This window comes from Phoca vitulina, unplaced genomic scaffold, assembly GCF_004348235.1.
Source record: "Phoca vitulina isolate PV1807 unplaced genomic scaffold, GSC_HSeal_1.0 scaffold25, whole genome shotgun sequence".
Taxonomy (NCBI): Eukaryota; Metazoa; Chordata; class Mammalia; order Carnivora; family Phocidae; genus Phoca; species Phoca vitulina.
The window spans coordinates 29155639-29168052 of NW_022589728.1; the positions used below are offsets into that span (position 1 = coordinate 29155639).

Genomic DNA, 12414 nt, shown 5'->3' on the forward strand with positions numbered 1-12414 from the left:
GCGCTCGGCCACGTCGGCGCGGCGGGCGGCGCCCGGCTAGGAGGGCTGGGCGGGCCGGCTCGCACCCGGCGGAACTCCGGCGCCGGGAGGGAAGAGCAGGGTGGCGAGGAGGTGGAATCGAGCATGGAGGCTGCGTGCAGACCGCTCGCGAAGCCGGCTGGCGTTGGCGTCCCACTCTCAAGTTATTTATAATATCAAAAGTTCCCTCTGAGGCATGGAAGATGCCCTTTCTCTGCCTCCGCAAGCACCTGCTCTTGTGTACTTACTGAGTAGAAAACGCAGGAAGGTTACTTAGAAATGCCAATGGCTCTTTCTTCGCTTAGAGTCTTCGTAGTCTCCTACTGCCGAAAACAACATCCTCTGATATCTTCAATAACTAGCAAAACAAGCAAAGAGGGGGAGATTACAAAGAATCTCTCTTTTCACAGACATTGCGGGTTTTTCGGTGACAAATTAGGAATGTATTTTGAGGCTTCATAGTCACTGATCAACAAATAGTTCGAAGTTCCCGGAATAATACTTTTAATTATTATCATCTGCACTCTGTCTTCAAAGTGGTTTTTGCATTTACTCGTTTCCCATAGAACCACTTTGAATATGTCGTTCTGAGGTGGTACGTCAATTTCATAAGCCATCTAGGTCTGCGAGTGAAGCAACCTTCCGTTTGTGTCATGTACCTGGAGACTCTGGCTTGACCTTCATCTTTCAACATAGTATAGTACTCCACACGCACTAGGCTTTTATTAATATACTTTAAAATTATCCATAGGTACCTGAAGCGACTCCACGTCTCCTCCATGCCATTGCACTGTAAGCGAGGTGTAGCTCCTTGCCTGCGTCTCCAACGTCTTCTCGGTGAAGTTTATTCTGTGTACCCCAACCAGAGGAGATCTCTCCTCTTTGATTTCTCCTACTCCCACTGCGCTTGGCCTTCTCCCTGGTGGCACTGACCTAGCGTTCATCTCTCCAGCCAGCCTGCTACGGCCATAGCTTTACGTGTTTCATGGCCCTAAGTTAGAACCTAGTAGCTTATAAGCTAGAGGAGGTCAAGGATCATTTTGCTCACCTTTTCATCCCTTTCATTAGACCATGCATTTAATAAACATTTTAAGTATAGCTTTCAGGTTTAAATTTTAAAACAAGTTATATTGGATCCACTAACAATCTAGTGTTTGTAACAAAGAGGTACAATGATAGGCTTTTTTTAAAGTGATTTTTTAAATGTAAATTTAAAAAAAATTTTAAGTGATTTTTTAAATGTAAGGTAAATTTTGGCATTGGCAGAAAATTCTATAATCTGGTAAAGAATTTTTTACTAACTGCTGTTTAGATCTCTTGTACAGAGATAAAAATCTGGAGAGAGAAACTCTCAACGTATAGACTAACTTGTGGACACATAAACAGCCCTTGAAAATTGTGTTGTTGAAAACAGTATTTATTCTATTTGTATCTATTTAATATGCTAGATGACTTTAATTGTATGTTGGAAGAAAAAAATGCCCTGGTTTCTTTTTGAAGAATTTATATGCTTGTTCACATCTGTGGCAGAGATGGCTAATAACCTACCCAATATCCAGTTTTCCCATGTTCCTTCCTAAAAACCCAAATATTGTTTGGGATAGCAATGTGTCCAGCTGAAACCTCACTGGTCACTTCAGGCTCCCTTGCAGCTGGGCATGCCTCTCTGACACATTAGTGACCAATGAGATATGAGCCAGGTTTGCTAGCTGGAACCTTCAAGAAATCATTTTAAAAGAAGACAGACTTGTCTTCTTTTGTTCTTCACCCTCCCCCTTCCCACCTAGAAGGGCAGCAGCCATCTTGCAAGCATGCGGAAGAAAGCCGCAAGCAAGGATGGCAGAGTAGAAAGGCAGAAAGAACCCGGGTCTTCAGTGGCATTGTGGAGCTTCTTACAGGAATAAAATAAATGCCTGAGTTTTTAAAGCCATTATAGTTAGTTTCCTGTTACATGGAGCCAAAAGCAATCTTAACTGATGCAATGTGCCATTTAAAAATCCCTGTCTGGCCTGCACCAACATAGGTGGGTTCATGCAATCCTGAGCCTTAGGCAAATATTAACTTAATTTTCTGTATGAGGTTAAATAAGCACTGTTCACACCATAAACAACCCAGCACATGATATTTCCACATAAGCCTGCTTTTCTCTTGTGTCTTCCTTCTACTTAATTTTTTTTTCCCTGACAAACAGAATCTGCACTTATAACTCACACTGTGTTACGTCTGATGTAAACAGAGCTTATGTTTTAGCACTCTCAGGAATCTCTGGAGATTAGCTAGCACTTAAACAGAGCACCTGGGTGCATTTAGCTGAATCATCCCTTAAAAGTCTCACTCTAGAGAGACACTAGATTTAGTTTGTAGTGCTGTTGTTAATGGTGACATGGATTTTTTTTTTCAAATATCCATCCACTGGTGAAATTTATACAAGGAAACTTCCCCAAAAGCAGATGAATGAAGCAAATGAAAATATTGGAAAGGATAGAAATAGAAGCTCTACATTATAAGTGGAAACTTCTACACTCTGTCCTCATTGTCCTCATTCCCCATCAGATAGCCAGCAGAAAGCACACAAAATGTATGGGTGGTCAGATGCTCTCTGTAGACCCACTCTTCTCATTTGTGGGGCCTGGAACAAGGGTACAAATGGAGGGCCCTGGCTTTCTCTTTGGGCTCTGTCTTTTCACCTAGGGTTCTGTCCTATATCCATATGGGCCTGGCATGCTTCTCTGTATGAGCAGCTTAACCACATATCTCTTCTTTATCCACCCTTTCCCATCAGCCACCTCATGGTCATACCTCTGGACTAGGGTTGCACTCAAAAAGACTCTCTTGGGGAAAAGGCCAAAGGCCCGGAAAACATAGGTTGTTTTTTTTTTTTTTTAAGATTTCTTTTTTTTAATTTATTTATTTGACAGAGAGAGAGATAGTGAGAGGGGGAACAGAAGCAGGGGGAGTGCGAGAGGGAGAAGCAGGCTTCCTGCCAAGCAGGGAGCCCGATGAGGAGCTCTATCCCAGGACCCCAGGATCATGACCCAAGCCGAAGGCAGACGCTCAACGATTGAGCCACCCAGGTGCCCTGAAAACATAGGTTTAGATGGGAGATTTTGGAGCTGCAGGTACACAGTGCATGGTCTATAAACAGGGTGCAGGAATGGATGGGTATGTCCACTTGGCGCCAAGGACTCCTCACCCTGAGCTGGGACACCGGTGGGCGGTCTCTAAAGCCCGGGGCCCAGTAAGGGAGTCCCCAATAGCTTGGGTCTAGAGTTGCCAGGTAAGATATGGGACACCCAGTTCAATTTGAATCTCAGATAAACAACAAGTAATTGTTAGTATAAGTATATCCCCTATAATACTTGCAACATGCTTATACTAAAATAAATTATTCATTATTTATCTGAAATTCTTCATGGGGGCCTTTTATTTGCCAACTCTCTCAATCCAAAGTGTTCCTAAGGGCAATTCTGGCTCCCGGATTAGTCAAATAACTGAAGGCATGTGAAGGCATATGACACCACAACTTTGAAAAAAGTGATCATATTCCAGCAGAAAGAGAGACTCTTAATGCTTGAACTGTGCAAGTAGACTAGATACATATACTGGGGGAGGGTTTGGAAGCCCAAGAAACCAAAAACAAGTTTTGGAGAAATATTGATTTAATGTCTGGTAATTAATACTTAATTGCTTAAGAAAATATCGTGACCATCTATATTCTCAGCCATGTAAAAGACAGACTGTGAGTATGAAATAAACACCTTTTAAAATGTGTAAAAATGGGGGCGCCTGGGTGGCTCAGTCGATTAAGCGTCTGCCTTTGGCTCAGGTCATGATCCCAGGGTCCTGGGATCAAGCCCCGCATCGGGCTCCCTGCTCGGCTGGAAGCCTGCTTCTCGCTCTCCCTCCACCTGATGCTCTCCCTGCTTATGCTCGCTCTCCCTCTGTCAAATAAATAAAATCTTTTTAAAAAAATAAATAAGTAAAATAAAATGTGTAAAAGTGGGTATTGGCAGGAAAGAGTACTTCATACTAATGGAAGGTAGACGTGTAAATCCCTGAATGTTAACAGAAAGTGATCTCACTTTATTGATTTGGGCTATGTTAAGAAAAGCCATAGACCACTTAATCTTCCTTGTATTTTTTTTAAGTCATTTTGAACTCTGTGTGTTTATCAAATTACATCATGGGAGCTGGGTGGGGAGGGAAGAACAGGGGGAGCCATAGTTCTTTTTGCCCTGGACTCTCCACCATCACTGTTCTCAAATATTTCCATCTATCCTTTAGACTATTGTATGGTATAAACCGTATCAATTATATGTAGATCCAATAATGAAGTGACTAACATTTGTACATTTTTCAACTGGCATCTGACTCAATGACCCGCAGGCCATTTCATCCCTGCAAGGATGGTTAGTTTTCCAGAGAACCAGTGCCCCTCTCCTAAATGGTATAGGCTAGAATGGCAAGTGCCCAAGGTCAGGGCCAAGGAACAGAAGTCTGTGTCACTTTCACCAAAAATACAACTCTGCAAGGCCAGATACAACTCAGAACACCTGAGTGGATTTAGCTGAACTCTCACTTAAAAGTAATCACTTAAAACCATCACCATTCTGGGCTTCTCAGGCTCACTAGTCACACCTCTAAAATTAGGAGGCACACATTGGGAGAAAGATGGCACATTGCGCACATTCGTTCCCTTTAAAATTTTATTTTATTGAGATATAATTCACCTACCATAAAGTTCGCCCTTTTAAAGTACATAATTCAGTGGTCTGAATGAACATTCATTCATTCTTACTTCTTCCCCATGCTACTAAAATTACAATAAAGAGATAAATCCACAAGGACAAAGAGGAGTTGAGAGGCTACATCGTGATAACTGATCTTGCAGATCTGAGAAAGTTGGTTGCTAAGCTCGCAGTAGGGAAAGCCAGGAAGAACCTAATTCTACTACAGAACTTCCAAAACCTCAAGACTTGACACCAGGTATCTGTGGATACAGAAAGTGAAGTTCCAACCAGGAAGATTGGTTGAAAGTCTACCTAAAAAGGAATTAAGTTGGGGCACCTGGGTGGCTCAGTCGGTTAAGTGTCTGCCTTCAGCCCAGGTCATGATCCCAGGGTCCTGGGATTGAGCCCCACACCAGGCTCCCTGCTCAGTGGGGAGCCTGCTTCTCCCTCTCCCTCTGCCTGCCGCTCCCCCTGCTTGTGCTCTCTCTGTCAAATAAATAAATAAAATCTTTAAAAATAAGTAAATAAATAAAATAAAAATAAAAAGGAATTAGGTTTCAATTCCCTCCCTAGCTCTACACAGAAGACTGAGGTGATTTCTCTAGGGAAGGAAACTGGACAATCTCTTAGTACAGGACAGTAAATACATTTGAAAGTGACTTCCTATTGCAAGGAGAGAAATTCATTAGCTGTTTCTATTATGAATGGTAAGGTTTCCCATCTTCCCCTTCCTTGGTTCCCAGAATGTGGACAGCCAGGCCTATAAAAGCAGGAATACCTAGAAAGCAGGGGACTGAAAGATCCATCTCTCAAGAATGTGACCAACCCAAGAAAAACAAAACAAAACTAAAATGTTGATATTGAAAAAGCCGGATCACCTTACCCTCAAACCCAGGACCTACAAGTCTTGTTCAGGAACCCGGAGAGACCGATCAGCTACTTAAATCCCAATAGCAGGCAGCCCCAAACCAAGAGATAGTTTCACAATGGAAGATAGGGACCAAAATAAACACAACAAAAAGGCAACTTACAAGAAACAAACTACACAGGGAGAAGAAAACAAACATTTTTTTTTTCTTAACTATCATTATTACATTCAGAGAGAGAAGTAAAGATATCCCAAACATGAAACAAAAATTTGCTAACAAAAAAGAACAGGTGCACCTGGGTGACTCAGTAGCTTAAGTGTCTGCCTTCGGCTCAGGTCATGATCCCAGGGCCCTGGGATCGAGTCCCACATCAGGCTCCCTGTTCAGGGAGAAGCCTGCTTCTCCCTCTCCCCCTTCATTTTGAGCTCTCTCTAGCTATCTCTCTCTCTCTCTCTCAAATAAATAAATAAAAGCCTGCCGTTTTCCTCCCCGACTGCGTGAAGCTTGGCCGCCATCATGAACGACACAGTAATTATCCAGACCAGGAAGTTCATGACCAACTGACTACTTCAGCGGAAACAGATGGTCAATTATGTCCTTCACCCTGGAAAGACAACAGTACCTAAGACAGAAATTCGGGAAAAACTAGCCAAAATGTACAAGACCACACCAGATGTCATATTTGTATTTGGATTCAGAACCCATTTTGTTAGTGGCAAGACAATTGGCTTTGGCATGATTTATGATTCCTTGGATTATGCGAAGAAAAATGAACCCAAACATAGACTTGCAAACATGACCTGTATGAGAAGAAAAAGATGTCAAGAAAACAGCGAAAGGAATGCAAGAACAGAATGAAGAAAGTCAGCGGGACTGCAAAAGCCAACGTTGGTGCTGGCAAAAAGTGAGCTGGAGATTGGACAACAGAAGAAGTAAACATGCTGCAGTGGCTTTATCTGTGGTGATTGTGCAGATTTTTCATGAGGTGATTAATAAACTAAGAATGTTAAATAAATAACCTTAAAAAAAGAACAAAGAGTTCCTAGAAATTAAATATATTATAGTGGACATTGAAACTCCTGTGCTAGGCGGAATAAGGATTCTCAAAGATGTCGACATCCTAAACCTAAACAAAAGCTAGGGATTAAGGTTAGGGATTTTGAGATGGGGAGATTTTTCTGGATTATTAGGTGGGGCCAATCTAGTTACATGAGCTCTTAAAAGCTGGGAACTTTTCCAGCAGGAGACTGAGAGATGCCATGATAGAAGGAGAGGCAGGAGAGATTAGAAGCATGGGAAAGATTCCATTCTGGCTTTGAAGTTGCTGGCTTTGAAGATGAAGGAAAGGGGCCATGAACCAAGAAACGCAGGTAGCATCTAGAAGCTGGAAAAGCCCTTAACTGATAGCCATCCAGAAAATGCAGACCTCAGTTCTACAATCTCAATGAAACTGAATTCTGCCAACAACCTGAATAAGCAAAGAAGGATTCTTCCCAAAAGCCTCCAGAAAAGAACATAGCCCTCCAGATATCTTGACTTTAGTTCAGTAAGACTCATGTGAGACTTCATTTTTTTTTTCTTAAAGATTTTTATTTATTTATTTGACAGAGAGAGAGAGAGAGCAGGAACACAAGCAGGGGGGAGTGGGAGAGGGAGAAAGCTTCCTGCTGAGCGGAGAGCCCGATGAAGGGCTCGATCCCAGGACCCAGGGATCATGACCCAAGCCGTAGGCAGACGATTAATGACTGAGCCACCCAGGCACCCCTCATGTTAGACTTCCGATCCTCATAAATGTATGATACATTTGTGTTAAGTCTCTCCATGGAATATAAAGTCAAGTGAATTTCCTAGAAAATAGAACAAAAAACAAACAGCTGGAAAATAGAGGAGAAAATATAAGAAAATTAAAAGTTTGATTCCAGCAAGCCAATATCCAAAAAAAAAAAAGAGAGAGAGAGAGAGAAAGAGAGAGAGGAAACAGAAGGAAATCACCAGGAAAATAATTCAAGGAACTTCTCCAAGCAGAAGGACGTGATTTTCTGATTTGAAGGGCTCACTGAGGGCCCAGAACATGGCACATATTTATGAAATACAGAGCACTGAAGACAAAGATCCTACAATTTCCAGAGATGAAAAAAAAATTGGGTCACTTTTAAAGTAAAAGGAATAAGGATGATTTTTGACTTCTAAGCAGGACGAGAGGACAACGAAGACTTACCCTTCATTTACTGAAGACTCGTTGCTTCTGTGAACAATCAGTGCCATGTTTCCAATGGTGGGAACTGTACAAATAAAAAAGACTGTAAGAAGCATATCACCAACTCTGGCAAAAATTATTAATAATACCACCTCTGCCCTTGATGCAATACAGATCAGTCATAACTCTTCAGCACAAATGGAGAGAGACGATACCCTAACTCTAGATTCCCTGTTGTGTAGGCATGGGGTCATTTGTATTATCATTAATACTTCTTGCTGCACTCGGGTCAATAAAGCAGGCAAGATAAATAGACTATGCATCCTGTGAAGGAATAAAGCTACTTGGCTTTCTAAGATGGATCCTCAAGGCCTATGGGATTTATTCTCTTGTCTTGGGTTGGGCAATTGGGGTTCCTGGTATTGAAGCATCTTACAAGTAGTAATAACTGTTCTTGTTTTTGTCAGAGTGGTCATGATATTAATCCACCATATTTTCTTATGTTTTAAACGCATCTTCTCGGTCACTCTCTTGCCAGATGATCTCTCAATACACTAGGCTATGGACACAAGTGGACAACTCTCTCCTGGAGATGGGGTAAAGATCTGGATCTCAAGCATTCCCTGAGTTGGTTAACTTCTCAAAACTGAGAGAATGACCAAAAGAGGGGCCTGAGAGGCTGAGTATAGAAATGGGGAGGTGGTCAGATTATTTATGACAATAGAATTCTGAACCACACCAGTTCAGGAAACCAAATCACAATCCCTGCAGCAAACAACACAAGAACAGTTAGAATTTGATCAATGACTGCCAGCTTCCCTATTTTTTTGTCCCTGTTTCCAATGCAGTACCAATCAGAGAAAGCCAAATATGCTGACCATATCAATTATGTGATGAAAATCTTTCCGTTGTGTGACTACACATGGCTTTTAACGTTTAAACCATACTTCTTAGTGTATCTTGTAGGTTTCAACTGTATTCATCACTTCTCTTCTAATTGCAAGTGATAGAAGCCCAACTCAAGGGATGCCTGGGTGTCTCAGTCAGTTGCGTTTCCACCTCTCGATTTTGGCTCAGGTCATGATCTCAGGGTCATGAGATGGAGCCCTGTGTCGGGCTCCCTGCCCAGAGGTGAGTCTGCTTGGGGTTCTTTCCCTCTCCTCCCTCTCTCCCTTCTTGCTCTCTCTTTCTCTCTAGAATAAATAAATAAATCTTAAAAAAAAAAAAAAGAAACCCAACTCAAAATAGCTTAAGTAAAAAATGTAATTACTGGTTCACATAACTGGAAATAATAGGAGTGAAGTAGAATTCGGGCATAATTGAGTCCTGATCAAGCTAATGAGCTTTGGGCATGGTTCAAGGTAGGGAAAAGAAGCTAATGTGATCTTCTGGGTAGGATCCTTTGCGCTACTCAACATATTGTGTTTTCCAGTGACACTGTGCAATCGATATGGGTATTTCACATGCTTGTACTATGAATGATCATAAATTCAGGGAGATTATCTTCGCAGGTAAAAGCCAGATGTAGTCGTTCCCTTGGAACCCCGCAACCCTAATAACAACCTTCTGCCATACGTCTCTTTGATGATTTCACCAATGGGAGCCTTTGACAAAGGGAGGCAGCCTCTTTGTGAAGATACCCCTTCGGTCTTGGAATTATTGTCCCTCTGACTAGAAGGAACTAGAAGCAATTATTTGGCTCCTATAAAAACTGAATACCTGACCTATCGAGGCCTTGGGACTCTCCCCCTGATATCTTCTCATTTTGAGGAGGGTCAACATGGACTTGATGACTAACAATTAGGAAGGACCCAACAAGACTCACTGATGAAATGCAAATGGTGTATTCAGCATGCAGCCCGGCTAGCCCTAGTAGTATCTGGACCTTACGCAACAAAAGTGGTAGCTATCTCTTTGGATTGACATGGCTTAGATCATAAAGCTAATGACCACTTATTTGAGAACACTGCTCATCATGTCCCCCTATATTAGACATGTGGACCAGAGTAGGGACGTAAAGGGTCTCTGTAAGTTTTGAAAAATTTACTTGTAATGAGGAAGGCTATGCATATGTGGGGGTAAGAGATCTGTGGGAAATCTCTGTACCTTCTTCTCAATTTTGCTATGAACCCAAAACAAAATACTCTTGTCCTTCTTGCATCTGCTCCTTCTGGATAAGAGGTCTAAATACAAGTAGAGGATGATTTAATAAAGGCAAATTTGTAGCTGCTAGAATGGAGCACATTGATTTTTTGGCAGTGGAAGGAACATCTTAAGATCCAAGGGGCATAGGAGAGATAGGACATTAATGGTTTTTATGATTTAGAACTGCACTGGAGCCTTCCTCACAAAACTGCTCCCAAACCTTTGCAGGTGTCTTAAATTTAACTGTTGAGTCTAACATCCTCCCCCAGACAGCTCTGACCACTATTTGGGCACCATTCCCTTTAATCGTGTCAAGAAGTCTGTTAGAAACAGCAGAGGATAGCCTTGGTTTCTATACCTCCCAGGCAAGAAAACCCTGTCAACACCTCTGGATGTCTTCTTCACTCCCACTTCTATAGTCATCACTCCATCATTCAGTGCAGCAGAAGAATGCCACTCAACTGGTCATATGAACAAACTGAACAGGCTGGACTGACTGCTCTTAGGTCATCCCTCCAGAAATAATGCCTAGACTGAACTGAACTGGGAACCCTGAAGCCCATCAGACAGTTGGGAGGCCACACTGGCTGCCCTGTCAACCTGGGCTCCCTGACTCTGTTGGTCCCACTTAGGGGTCTCAACAATTACACACAACACTTTCAGGGTGCCTGGGTGGCTCAGTCGTTAACTGTCTGCCTTCGGCTCAGGTCATGATCCCAGGGTCCTGGGATCGAGTCCCACATCGGGCTCTCTGCTCAGTGGGAAGTCTGCTTCTCCCTTCCCTCTGTAACCCCCTCCCCCTGCCCCACTCGTTCTCTCTCTCAGGCACACACACTCTCTCTCTCTCAAATGAATGAATAAAAGCTTTTTAAAAAGTTAGAGTAAAAAAAAATTAGACACAACACTTTCTTTCCAGGGGCACCCTGTGTGCCCCTGGGACTGTGCTTCCTATATGGAAACTAGAAGTTAACTTGCTTCTCTTCAAAAAACTTGTTGACTTGCACATTAACCATAAGAGACCTATAAGTATTTAAGGAAACACCATAAGTAGATCATGTAGCCCTCAGACAACAGCAGAGATCTCTCCAAAATGAAGTTTTGTTACTTCAGGAAAATTCCCGGAAAGTTAACAGACTTATTGAAATTAGAAAAGTAATTCAAAATTTGTCCTTGACTCTAGCTGAAGTGATCCCGACACCACCTTGAGCCCGGAAAGCATTCAGGTTATCTTCAATTTATTGGCCAGGGTTGTCATGGATGAATTGCCCTAGATGTCTTTTTTGTAGATCAAGGCAGAATCTGTATGGTGTCTAATACTGCACCTGTATTAATACCTCAGGCCAAGTGAAAAAATCAATACAGAAACTAAAGGACAAAGCCATAAAGCTATGTAAGATACACCCTGATGGCTTTTGGAATTTGTTCAGCTAGTTGTATCCAGGATCTTAGGGGTATGATTGTGGTCAATACTGCAGATTGGCCCCATCCAGTTGCAACTGGAATGCTGTGAATTGTAGCCTTAGTTAAAAGCTGTGTGAGACAGGGCACCTGGGTGGCTCAGTTGGTTGAGCAACTGCCTTTGGCTCAGGTCATGATCCCAGGGTCCTGGGATCGAGTCCCACATGGGGCTCCCTGCTCAGCGGGGAGTCTCCTTCTCCCTCTGGCCCTCTTCCCTCTCGTGCTCTCTGTCTCTCATTCTCTCTCCCTCAAATAAATAAATAAAATCTAAAAAAAAAAAAAAAAAAAACTGTGTGGGAGAGATTAAATGGAGTCAGGGGGCGCCTGGCTGGCTCATTCAGTAGAATGTGTGACTCTTGATCTCGGGGTTATAAGTTCAAGCCCCATGATGGGTGTGGAGATTACTTAAAAATAAAATCTTCATTGAGGCGCCTGGGTGGCTTGGTCAGTTAGGTATCCAATTCTTGATTTCAGCTCAGGTCATGATCTCAGGGTCGTGAGATCAAGCCCCAAGTCAGGCTCTGTGTCAGGCTCAGGGTCAGGCTCTGTGTCAGGCTCCACACTTAGTGGGGAGTCTGCTTCTTCCTTCTCCCTCTCCCTCTGCCCCTCCCCCTGCTTGTGCTCTCTCGCTAAAATAAATAAATAAATAAATAAATAAATAAATAAATAAAATCTTCAAAAAAATAAAAACAAATGGCTTCAGCCCTCACCGCTGTGAGTGTGATGAATCAGAGTGGCCGACAGAGTGGCATACTCATCGGACACTTTTCCGTGAGTCCCTCACGTTTCTGCATATCTTGTTCCACACTGTCCTGTAAAAGATGATGGTATAGTGAGCACTCTTGGAAGACAGAGAGATTTTCCTCTGAAGCAAAGGGCAGGTTCACTGACAGCCTTGTAAGATAGATAGTATTTCCTTGAAGGCAAAGTCAGGCAAGGTTACTGCCCACATAGGATTTGGGTGCCCCGGACTCAGGTTTCTTCTCCTGTAATGCCA

The 12414-nt window shown here is 42.7% G+C and overlaps 1 pseudogene; it reads left to right on the forward strand.

Annotated features, from left to right (window-relative positions):
* Positions 1 to 6133: 6133 nt before the first annotated feature.
* On the forward strand, positions 6134 to 6525 carry LOC116643137 (annotated as a pseudogene).
* Positions 6526 to 12414: the final 5889 nt, after the last annotated feature.